Source organism: Natrix helvetica (assembly GCF_964273705.1).
Source record: "Natrix helvetica genome assembly, chromosome: Z".
NCBI classification, from domain to species: domain Eukaryota; kingdom Metazoa; phylum Chordata; class Lepidosauria; order Squamata; family Natricidae; genus Natrix; species Natrix helvetica.
Window position 1 is genome coordinate 136,313,512 of NC_138554.1, and position 10,656 is coordinate 136,324,167.

Sequence of the window (10,656 nt, forward strand, 5' to 3'; positions counted from 1 at the left end):
ACCCCTTCAGTTAAGGAAAGATGAGGCAACCAACCATGGGTCCCAGCCAGGCCTAAGGAAGGAACGGGGGAAGTGTGGGAGGAGACCTGCTTGCGGCCACGGTGGTCTGGGCCGAAAGCTTGGCTTTGTCCTTGCGCCTAACGGCCCTATCCAGCACCGCGAACCCTCTGGGTAGAGGTCCTGGTGGTGGCCCTGCCTACTCTAGTGCTGGCCTCCGTAGTGCTGAGAGGGAGCAGGAAAGAATTAGAAGCCCCAGCGCTGCCCCCCGGAGGTAGAACGATCCACCATGGATTGAAAGGCTCAACCTTACTTTCAAATATCGAGAACTGCGCTGCTACTGATAGCTAGGCAATCTCTGCTGCTGAGGCGAGGAAAAACTGCTGTGCCGACAGTGAGAATGTCACCAAGAACCATTGCAAATGGGAGCAAAATGCCACACCCCTTCCGGGTGTTCGTCAGCACGCAGTAAAAACGGCTCCTGAGATGGCGACTGCCATTGAGGTTGGTGCGAAATTTAAATTGGTGGTCCCAATGGCCACAGCTTCATCGGATAACCCTCACAATCCGGATCGTGGTACCTCCCCAGTGACCTTAAGGATGGCAACAAAGACGGTGCGGCGGCGTGAAGTAGTAAAGGGTTACAGAGGGACAGACCGCGCTGGCGGTAGCAGGTTGCGCCCTCCCTCACCGACGCGGGAACAGCGAACCGACTCCCAACAGTGGCAAACAGCAAACAGAGAGAGGCGAACCTACTCTCAAGCGCAAACGAAAGTAGAGCCTTTGGGAAGCTGCCGGGCTTGCCGAGGGAATGCGAGGCAGACAGCGAACTGCTGCCCTCCCAGAATAGTCAGGCACCAAATCGCATTATGTTCCTTTTTAATCAATAGCAATATAGTTGAGAAGAATCCAAGGATGAGTTAATTGGTCTAAAAGTCCTGGAGCAAATTGTATTACGTCTCTTTAGGCTGGACTGAGTTTAAAAACTGGCTATCCAGTCAGAGGAGGCGTGGTTAACAATTACAAAACTCAGTCTCTAGGCTAATGGACAAAGTTAACCCGTGCTTGGATTCCCCCAAGCAGTGGACAGGAGAAGATAAAGAGCTTTACCTGGTCCAACTCCTTCAGAGGGAATCTCTTAATCAATTGAAGTAGGTTCCTGAGCAGGGGCAGCCTGTGTGGTCCAGGGGAGAAACCTTTGGGACGTTGGCTCTTCCAGATCCAGAGGAATAGGAGAGAAAGAACAATCAGCCAGCCGAAAGCAGCCATGTTGACAGGCTGGAACACTTTGTTCTCTGTTGGTCTCATAAACTTTAAAATCAAGATGAGAGTTGTTGCCAAGCCAGATTTTATAGTTTGGCAAGCAGGAAATTAGCAACAGGAAGCTCAGGAAAAATAGGTTGTCAAAATACAACATTACGTAGTTGTCTAAAATGTCAGAAAACATTTCATCTAGAAATCTGGAGAAAGAGGGCACCACAAGTAAGTAAAGGAAAATCAATACTACTGAAAGGGGGAGGGAACCCAAAGAAAGGAATCTCTAGACCATGTCTAGACTGTGAGGTAGGATCCTTCCCCTACCAACAGCATTCACAGGAGAACCTAGTCCCCCAAATAGGTTTTCTCACCTCATTTGTAAGCAAAATCTGTAAGCTGTTCCTCGCTGCATACTTGTACCTGAGCCCTGGTGGCACAGTGGTTAGAATTCAGTATTGCAGGGCTACTTCTGCTGACTGCTTGCAATTTGGCAGTTCGATCCTAACTGGCTGAAGGTTAACTCAGCCTTCCATCCTTCCGAGGTCGATAAAATGAGGACCCAGATTATTGGGGGCAACTCTGTAGAGCGCTTGGAGAGGGCCCCAAAGCACTGTGAAGCAGAATGTGTCTAAGTGTTATTGCTTAGCACTTAGGGAAGGAAGGAAGGAAGGAAGATGAGAAGGAAGGGAAATGAGGAGAAGGAAGGAAGGACGTTATGGTGGTGCAGTGGTTAGCATGCTGTATTGCAGACTAATTCTGCCCATTGTCAGCAGTTCGATCCTGGCCGGCTCAAGGTTGACTCAGCCTTCTATCCTTCCAAGGACAGTAAAATGAGGACCCAGATTGTTTGGGGCAATAGGCTGACTCTTTAAACTGCTTAGAGAAGGCTGTCAAGCACTGTGAAGTGGTTATAAGTTTAAGTGCTCTTGCTATTGAGTGTAACTCCAGCAACATCTAACCTGTGCCAAAAGCTCTGTGTTCTACAGCAGAATCAATTCAAGAATAGAGCAGATGAGACCACCCCAATTCATCCACTCTTGATGGTCCACATGAATATTACCTTGAGGTAAGATGGGTGACCTATAACTTTTATAAATGAATAAATTATACAATTGCATGGAATCCTTTCCTTGGACCGCTTAAATGCTGGACTTTCTCAATTTAATGCAGTTCTTTACAGCCTGTTCTTAAACTACCAGTTGAAAGCTGACCTCGATTGAAGTCAATTAGACAGCAATAGGTCTAATTCCAACACCCACGAGGAGTTTTTGAAATAGTCAATGACACAATTCAGATATAGATATGCCCAGTGAACAAAAAGATGAGTTTGTGCAGAGTATATGAATGTCTCCTATCCACATATTTACGTGTCAGAGTTCAGACCGATGCCCTAATTAAATTATGAGCCTCGAACCAAACTTCAAAAGAAATCAAGTTATTTATTAGAAGCTTCATGTTGGCACGTACAGTCCAGCTCTGACCCTGTTTTCCCTCAAATTGTGTCATCAGTCACATTCTCCAAAAAAGCAATTTTGTGGGTTGTAGTGATCACTCCCCTCCCGCCACTGTGGGTAACCCTGGACGTGGCTTGGTGGGCATGGTGTGGCTTGGTGGGTGTGGCAGGGAAAGGATACTGTAAAATCTCCCACCCCACTCCAGGGAAGAATTCTGCAAAATCTCAATTCCCTTCCCACTCCAGGGGAAGGATACTGCAAAATCCCCATTCCCTCCCCACTCCAGGGGAAGGATACTGTAAAATTTCCATTCCCTCCCCACTCCAGGGGAAGGATACTGCAAAATCCCCATTCCCTCCCCACTCCAGGGGAAGAATACTGTAAAATCCCCATTCCCTCCCCACTCCAGGGGAAGGATACTGTAAAATCTCCATTCCCTCCCCACTCCAGGGGAAGGATACTGCAAAATCCCCATTCCCTCGCCACTCCAGGGGAAGGATACTGTAAAATCCTCATTCCCTCCCCACTCCAGGGGAAGGATACTGCAAAATCTTCATTCCCTCCCCACTCCAGGGGAAGGATACTGTAAAATCCCCATTCCCTCCCCACTTCAGGGGAAGGATACTGTAAAATCTTCATTCCCTCCCCACTCCAGGGGAAGGATACTGTAAAATCTTCATTCCCTCCCCACTTCAGGGGAAGGATACTGCAAAATCTCCATTCCCTCCCCACTCTTTGCCGGTTCTTTAAACTACTCCAAATTTCCACTGCCGGTTCTCCAGAACCTGTCAGAACCTGCTGGATTTCACCCCTGCAGCTGAGGGCTGACAAATTATTCCATCTTGGCCCTCCACAAAATGATCCTAAATTTCACTAAATTGCCAGAGTTGGTGAGTTGTTGTTTTTTTGGCTTGCTTTATTCTCAAATCAATCTTCACTTCTTTCCTCTCTCACTTCAGTTCCTCTTTTCATCTCTGATTCTGATCAGGAACCTGTCTTGTTCTTTCTCCCATCACAAAGAGAGAGGGAGAGCACAATAAAGGCCCTTTTTGTCAGGGTTTGTTTTCCACAGTAAAGCTTAGGTTTGTTGTTCTTTGTTGGCCGCAGTGATGAAAAACTGTCTAGTTCAAAATAGTGAAAATGTTCCATTGCTATTTTTCCCCCCCAATATGATCTCTCTCCTGGTAATATAGTACAGGTAGTCCTCAATGTACGGCCACAATTGAGCCCAAAATTTATGTTGTTAAGTGAGACGTTTGCTTGGTGAGCTTTGCCCCATTTTACAATCTTTAATTAGTTGTTAAGTAGCACATTTGCTGAGTGAATCTGGTTTCCCCAATGACTTTGATTGGCAGAAGGTGAGAAAAGGGGATTGCATGATCCCAGGACACGGCAAAGGTCATAAATATGAGTCACTTGCCAAGTGTCTGAATTATGATCACATGACCATGGGGATGCTGCAATGATCATAAGTGTGAAAAATGGACGTGTCACTTTTTTCAGTGATGTAACTTTGAACTGTCACTAAATGAACTGTTTAGTGACCACAATCGTGACTGCCAACTTAGTTATGAAACCAGATACTAAATGAAACCATGATTATGTTATGATCTTCTTTCACCTTTATTTTCTGTGAAGGTCATAAATATAAGTGCGTGTGTGAGACAGAGACAGAGGGAGAGAGAGAGAGAGAGAGACAGAGTCAGAAACAAATTCACCTGCTGAAAATGCCAAAAAGTATTTTGTCTTCACAAACTCCCCCTCTTCGTTCAGGAAGTTGGAGGGGTTGAACTCATTGAGAAACCTCCACTGGGATTCATGATGGGCAGACTGGATATTGACAAAAACCATGGTGTCCTGCAGAAGTCAAAACAAATAAGGTCATCTTGAAGAAAGCCTTTGTTTTCAGAAATGGCTCTGGATGAGCTTCCAGACCCCATTGAGAGCAATGTTCCCTCTAATATTTTTTCAGTGTGAGCAGAAAAGTATAGTGTTTGAGCGGCACATTTTCATGCCTGAGCACCTGAATTTTTTTCACAGATGTCACCTAAGACAACAACGAAATCAGTATTATTTGAAACTCAAAGTTATGTTTCTTCAAGGTACCCACTTAATTCAAAGTGTTATATAATATCAGTATCACTTAACAACGCTCCTGCTTAGCAACCAAAATGTTGGCTCAGAAACTCTGGCATTTGAAGCACGCAACTCTTAAAGCTGTCAAGTTACAAGACCCTCGCACCCCTAATCCTTTAGGGAAAAAAACCCCAGGAGTGTTCAAACGTGACAGCTTTAAGACTTGTGGACTTCAATTCCCAGAATTCCTCCTCCAGTCCTGTTGGCTCAGAAACTCTGGCATTTGAAGTGTGCAAGTCTTAAAGCTGTCAAGTTACAAGACCCTTCCACCCCTAACCCTTTAGAAAAAAAACGCAGAGGTCTTCAAACCTGACAGCTTTAAGACTTGTGGACTTCAACTCCCAGAATTCCTCCACCAGTCTTGTTGCAGCGATGTCATACTGTGTGGATCTGCTCCATCTTTGGCTTTTTTCACTGGGGGCAGGGCTGCTGTTGAAGATGCTGATGAGCTGCTACCTCCTCCTCCTCCAACAGCACCACCACATTTGCACCTGAGCTCAGCGCCGCGTTACCCCTGCCCCCTCCTCCTCCGCCGTGCTTTTGAGGAGCCATGAGGATTTTTTCCCCCTGCTCCCCCCCGCCTTCCTACTGGCTCCCGCAGCCTCATGGCTCCTCAAAAGCATGGCGAAGGAGGAGGGGGCAGGGGTAATGCGGCGCTGAGCTCAGGTACTCCGAGCGGAGGGGAGGCGCCGCTGCCATGCGCGGGGATGCTGGCTGGAGCTTTGGCGGCTTCAATTCAGCCACAGCGCCGGGCGCCAAATCCGGCAGTGCTGTTAGAGGAGGAGGTGGCGGCAGCAGTTCTTCCGGTGGCGGCGGGGGCTTTGGGGCTTCACAACTACCCTCAGTCGCCCCGTACTCCTCAAAGCAAGTCCGGGGAAGTCCTTTGCGGGCAGCCCGTTCTAGCTGCCTGCAAAGGACCTCCCCAGCTTCCGGAGCCTGTGGCAGTAGAAATCACTGCGCGGCAGTTGAAAACTGCTACGCGGTGTTTTCTTGCCACGTGCGCGGCCACATAGCCGCGCACCTTAGAGGGAACATTGCCATTGAGATGTGGTTGAAGGACAGCAGATGGAGATGAGAAGAAGCAAGGAAAAGTTATGGATTAAGCCAATGGTGGGTTCCTACTAGTTTGGCTCGGTTTGGCCGAACCAGTAGTGACTGCCAACTTAGCAGTCTGGGTCGCTGGAGCCAGTAGCAATGAAGGCCTGCCATGCCCCCAAACCGGTTCCCCAGTCTCTTCTCCCGTCGCCGGCATGTTTCTGCACATGCGCAGAATAGTTTTCAGTAAACTCTGCATGTGCAGCAACAGCGGAGTGTGTGCGCACACAAAGTGAGCAGCGCATGTGCAAAAGGCACTCTCGGCGCACTGGTAGTAAACTGGTTAGGATCCCATCACTGGATTAAGCAGAGCTGAACTCAGAATTATGAAAAAAGAGGACTGAGATCTGGTCAAATACTGCATCATGAGCCATCACCCATTGTTCCTCCCTAAGAATGGCTCAGATTTGACCCTTTTGCTACAAGCACTTTAGAGAACCCCAAGAAACGATGTCAATTTGCCAAAACACAGAACAAAAATGAAAAATATGTCTATGGAACGTTCATAAATGTTCATGCTTTGAAAATGGGACAGAGGGAATTGGCTGCTTGGAACATTAATGCAGGCTATGTTTACACATAGAGTAACTCTAAGCCATAAACCTTGATTTACCCACACAAGAACAGAGCATACAGAGTTGGAAGGGCCTTGGACGTCTTCTAGTCCAACCCTCTGCTCAGGCAGGAAAAACTGTACCACTTCAGACAAATAGTTGTCCAATCTCTTCTTTAAAAATTCACAACTTCTGGAGGCAATTTGTTCCATTGATTAATCATTCTAAAAATGCACATCCTGTGTTAGGGTTTAATGGAAAAAAAATCATGTTTGGTTTAGCATCACTTGTAAACTCAACCACTATCAACTGGGCTTCGTGGCATGGTATTATGTGTGAACGATCCCACTAAGACTTGGTCAAGAAACCATCTCTACACTCTGGTAGATGAGGAGCCTTTAAGGTGTGTGTGTGTGTGTGTGTGTGTGTGTGTTTCATTACCCTTTTCGGAAACAAAAAACAAGGACAGGTCCTATGCGGGTTCTGTAACACAGGATGATGGTTCTTGTGGTCCTTCCTTCACAAGAACCCATAGGCAGCATGTTCTTAGGAGAAAGTATTTGATGCTTCTCATCCCACTGGGTTTAAAAGTGTCAGTGTCAAGTTTTTCTTTGGTCCCTTGGTTCTGCCAAAAATTAAAAAGAAAGCAGTGAAAAAAAAATAAAAAGGCTTAATGGGATATGGATTAATATCCCAGGAACAGCTGCGTCTGCTGGGTCAGATGCCTAAGCCCTTTTGCAATCTTCTGACAAACGAAGACGATGGAGAACTTAGATTCACTTAACCATCGTGTTACTAACTTAACAACTAAAGTGATTCACTTAACAACTGAATTTTGAATCACGTGACATTAGGTTTGCTGCAGCGGTTGTATGAAAAATGGTCATAAGTCACTTTTTTCAGTGTAAGTCGAGGACTACCTGTACTTTAGAGAGATAATTTCTATCTTAAAATGATGGCATTTGCCAAGAGATTTCAGCCACCCACAACAGCGATGTAAAAACTGAAACAACCTTAAAAGGAACAACTATATTTTCCCATCGAAGTCACTGGAGTGATCAACTATTGTTTTCCTTTTAATACCATTAAACTAGTCTTCCCTGCCTCCTGGAGATGTGGACTTGCCGCCTAGCCATGGCTATGAATTCTGACAGTTGAAGTTCTCACACATCTGGAAGGCGCCCAGAATGTTGACACTAAAATCTGGAGACCAGGAACACACCAGATGCTCCTGAAAACTTTGGTTTTAATAAATTGCGTTAGTTGGGAAAAGTGATTGACTGGATTGATTTACTGTGAGCCCACAGCCTTGAAACAGGATGTGGTGGGGGTGGTGGGAATGTGCAAGCAGGAAATGACAATGAAATACTCACAAGGGTGGGTTATTTTTTTGCCTTTTGTAGAAATTGCCTCCATTAGATGGGAAGGCAGCATTACGCAACATTTCAGCTCTTCTCTCCACCCATCAACCTTCAGCCTCACACCTGTCCCTGACAGGTAAGGTATTCAACAGGGGACATTCCCCTCAACTTCACTTGCCTCTATTGATCCTAGGTTAGAATATAGCTGGGACGGAACGCCCACGAGCTTTGCAAAACAAAGCAGACCCCAAGTGTCACCCTTTAGGGCAGGGATCCCCAAACTTGGCAACTTTAAGACTTGTGGTGGCTGGAGAATTCTGGGAGTTGAAGTCAACAAGTCTTAAATTTGCCAAGGTTGAAGACCTCCACTTGAAGAGGTAAGCTGGGGTTCTGCCAAGGCGACCAGAGGAAGCGGCAATTTCAGGACGCCTGCCCAACGTTCACCGCAGGCTACAGCGCAGCGATCCCCTTTCAACAGCAGGCTTCCCAAAGCAGGGTACACCCCGCCCCTCGGATAGCAACCTAACCTGCTCCTATGCGGTCGGGCGCTCACCAATGCTGGGTCCCAGGTCAGTGAGGACGTCTTGGCGCCCCACCGTTGCGCTGCTGGGGCTCCGCACCTGCCAGTCATCCATCAGGACGCCGGTGGGGTGCCGCTGGGCTTCGAAGTGCTTGATCTCTAGGTATTCATAGCCCAGCTTCTCCGCTAGCGTCGCCCAGTCGCTGCCATCGGGGTGCGTGGGTTGAGGAAGAGAGACAGCCGGCGGCGCACCGAGTAATTCAGCGCCACCAGCGGCACTTTCCGATGTTTCCGTTTCGCCCCCGAAGCATCTGGTCGCCTCTCCAGCCAAGTTGAGTAATATCTATAGGGTTTTCTCTCAAGGGGAGATTTCAGCAGTTTATTAAAAATATAGGCACCGTATTTTTTATGATAACATATTTCCCATTGTCAAGTAGTATTAAATACCCCCCATCACAAGAGCGAACCTTGGACAAAGGAAAGTATTAGGAAAAGAAATACTTCATCCAATTGAAGTGGGATTTATTTTTGAGTGGCACTAAAATACATGGCTCAGTGGCTAAGACTCTGAGCTTGTGGATCAGAAAGGTCGGCAGTTCGGTGGTTCGAATCCTCAGTTCTGTGTAACAGAGTGAGCTCCCACTACTTGTCCCAGGTTCTGCCAACCTAGCAGTTCAAAAGCACGTAGAAATGCAAGTAGGAAAATAGGAACCACCTTTGGTGGGAAGGTAACAGCGTTCCGTGCACCTTTGGCATCTAGTCATGCCGGCCATATGACCATGGAGACGTCTTTGGACAGTGCTGGATCTTCAGCTTTGAACGGAGATGAGCACTGCCCCCTAGAGTCAGGAACTACTAGCACATAAGTGCGAGGGAAACCTTTACCTATAATGCACTGCAGTGACGTGCAGTCAGGTGAGGCAAGTGAGGCACAGCCTCACCACTCTCATCATGAAAAAAAAAGTAAAAGGAAAAAGCTGAGCTAGTTGCTGCCTCACCGTGGATGACTCTGCTTAACCTCACTGGTGCTCTCCCTCCCCAAGTGTAGTGACTTCCTCCCCAGGCCCCCATTCATTTCTCTCTCACACACACACAGCTGGATAAAACTATATAAAAATCTAGCTCAGCTTCACTGATTACAAGTTTGAAAAGGCAACGTGGCTCCACCTGCAATCAAACTACACTTGGGGAGGGAGAGCACAAGCGAGCACTGAGGAGACCACAGGAGGAGGCAGGAAGCCAGGCAAAGAGCCATGCTGTAGTACACACACTTCCCCCCAGCCTCTTTCTTTTGGAAGGCTCGGCTCGGCTCCCCTCCGGCTTCTCTGCCTCTCCTCTCACCCCAGCCTGCCAGCAGGAGGTGGTGGGTGGACTTTATTGTGTTCCAGGCATTTCCCACTCAGACAGCAGGCTGCATTTGCAATGATGGAGGTGTTTGGGAAAGGCAGCAGGGGAATGGGGGGTGGTGGCAGAGGAGCTGCTTTCAAGCCACTGGAAAATATATCCAATCCAACTTTTGTGTGTGGGAGGGTTTGTTTGAGAGTGAGTGAGAGAGGGAAGGGGTAGGAGAGATAGTTCAATCCAACTTCTCTCTCTCTCTGTGTGTGTGTGTTTGAGAGAGGGGGAGGAAGGGAGAGAAGGAGGAAGGAGGGGAAGGAGAAGAAAAAGAAAGGAGCAAAGGAGAAAAACAAATGCTGTCGCTTTAAATTGGAACTGAGCATGCCTGGTTGTGGAATTCTGGAAGTTGAAGTCCACAAGTCTAAAAATATTTGAAACCCAGCACTGTCAGTGCCTCACCAGTCATAAACCTCACCGCACGTCACTGATGCACCGTGTCAAAAACGGAGCCTTTTTTGGATTTTTTAATTCCCTGATTGGCAGAGAATGGCATCTTCACAGTGTACTTACTTGAACTTAGTTACAGCTTTTCACAAAAATAAAATCCCCCCCCCCCCAATAAAGGAGAATATTTGTAGCTCAAGGTTGGAATGAGGGGTTCTTGGGCTTGGCTGTTTTGTTGCAGACGTTTCATTCCCAAAACTAGGTAACATTATCAGTGATGTTTATGCTCGCTAGTTCTCTGTAGGTGCCATTTATTAAATAAGTAAGTGCAGCACAATCCTGGCAAAATTTAGCTGCTACTGGACAAGGCTTCTCCTACAAGAGTCAGAGGAATACAGAGCATTGCTATCAAGGGCAGGCCACAGATGTTCCTGGACTTCAGGCCCCAAGGTCTGATTATTGGAAGCCCAGATTCTCTTTGAGAGGTTATACGGTATTCA